We start from the raw sequence: 2,115 nt of genomic DNA on the forward strand, positions 1-2,115 counted from the left end.
GAGCTCCAGACACAATGGGAAAGAAGGTAAAATAAACTGTTTTCACTATTCAGTAGGAGAGAGGTAATAAAAGTAGAGGAGAGAGTTGAAGCAAATATCAAATTATTAAAACAAATATGTGACTGAATAAATGAGTACGACTTTGTATGGAATAATTAAATAACCAGTGCTTGCCTTCCCCTCATTCTGTTTTTAAATGTCCACATATATATACAAATCCTGTATAAATAAGTAATAACCAAATAAATACCTTAGAACATTTAAAGTCATGGAATGTTTAAGATCTGGAGTGTTGAAATATTGTGATAAGTTCTCACATTCTGCAAAGACAGATCCTGTTGGACTGTTCACTCCCTCTCAATGAGCTTCATGTAGAGGAGCTTCTGGCATAGAGGCTCAGAGATTGAGAGATGGTACAAATAAAGGCCTTTATTTTGACTGTTTTTTAAAGAGCAAACAAGACAGAACATGTAACAACAACTATCTATAGATAGGAGTGCCCTTTCACGTAAGTCTATACATCATAAACATTCTGTCGCTCACAAAAGAGCAGGTTTCCAGAAATAAATTGTGTTAACGTAGTCTCACTGACAAACAAACAGTGGTCTTCCTCAGTGATCAATACATTCTTAGAAATTGTCATAAAATAATAAATGAATGGGTTTGACTCTCATAGCACCATGTTAAAACAGTCTGCCTAAGAGGATCAAAATGGTTGCCAATGGTTAAACTGATGATGACCTGAGGCCGAAACGTTTGTGTTTTGTTTTCACTTTCATTTATGCACTTTCTTGCACTTTTTGGGCACCATGCAGTGGCGGTTCTAGACCATTTCAACTGGGGGGGCCAAGCAGGGGCCAGTTGTACTGTTAGAGGGGCAAGTTACATTAGACGTTATTCTTGACATCGTTTTCTTCACTGCATTGCAGGCATTAGCAGGCAGAAGACCATGTTCATAATCATCATCGTTGCCACTGTCTAATAACGGATGTAAAAAAAGAATGATAGCAAAAATGAGTTACTGTATGTAAAAATGTATTCATACTCCACATTTAGGGGGGCCACAAGGGGGTCCAAAATTGTTGTCACAGGGGCACTGGAACCCCCCCAGAACCGCCACTGGCACCATGATGTTTTAATAACCATTCAAGCCTCGGTTTTGGATGTTTAGTTTTTTTCGACAGTGTGCGAGCCTCCATCTCTCCCAGTATTCTTATTTTGACTCCTACCACACATGGAAAATATACTGCTCAGTTAGTAGTAAGTACCTTAAAAGAGCACAGATTACCTCATAATTTTTGCCAATGGTTAGAGGAATACCAACAAACATGTAAGTCTACTTTATTATTAGGCCATGTGAAGGGAAGTATAATATTTTTCCACTGGCTTCCCCATAATGTCAGTTGCAGTGTGATTCAGGGTGTGGGACCTGTCAGTGAGTAAGAAAAGACTTAACGACAGCACGCAGCCGCCGGTGACCCACTGCCAGCACGATGGGCGACATGGCGATGAAGATGCTGTTGGCAAAGCGAGCTATTATCGGGAGAAACCTGTCTGAAGATCCTTTATTGTAGTTTAAGTAGTTGATAGAGATGATGCTAGTTCCCCAAGACACAATGAAGAGGATGGTGAGGGCTAGAATCACCTGGCGAGAGAGGGAAGGTAAGGAAAGAAAATACTGTGAAACTATTTACCTTTTTTCGTACTCTCTTAGCACGACGGACATAAAAGAAACACACTCATTCTCTATAAAAACACTGTTTATTGAAAACACACCAGGATCATTAACACCTTAGTAATCCAAAAGCTATTTTTTTCCCCACATTCCTCATTTTTTATGACAAAAACAATGTTACAGGTCCAAATGACATGTTGTACTTCTTTCCATCCACAATAACCAGGCGGCAGGCCACACACAACAAGCCATCATTCTGAATCATTCCAGTCTCTCTCACCTTGGCAGCCCGTCTCTCAGCCGGTATCCTCTTGATGACGGGCGCGTCCTGGGTCATGTGTGCTGGGTTGCGGGTCCTACCATGGGTGTAGAGTGTGTAGAGGGAGCCCAGGTTGGTGATGGCCATCAGGATGATAGGCAGGATCTCGTGGATCACCATG

Source organism: Oncorhynchus tshawytscha, linkage group LG07 (genome assembly GCF_018296145.1).
Source record: "Oncorhynchus tshawytscha isolate Ot180627B linkage group LG07, Otsh_v2.0, whole genome shotgun sequence".
NCBI classification, from domain to species: Eukaryota; Metazoa; Chordata; class Actinopteri; order Salmoniformes; family Salmonidae; genus Oncorhynchus; species Oncorhynchus tshawytscha.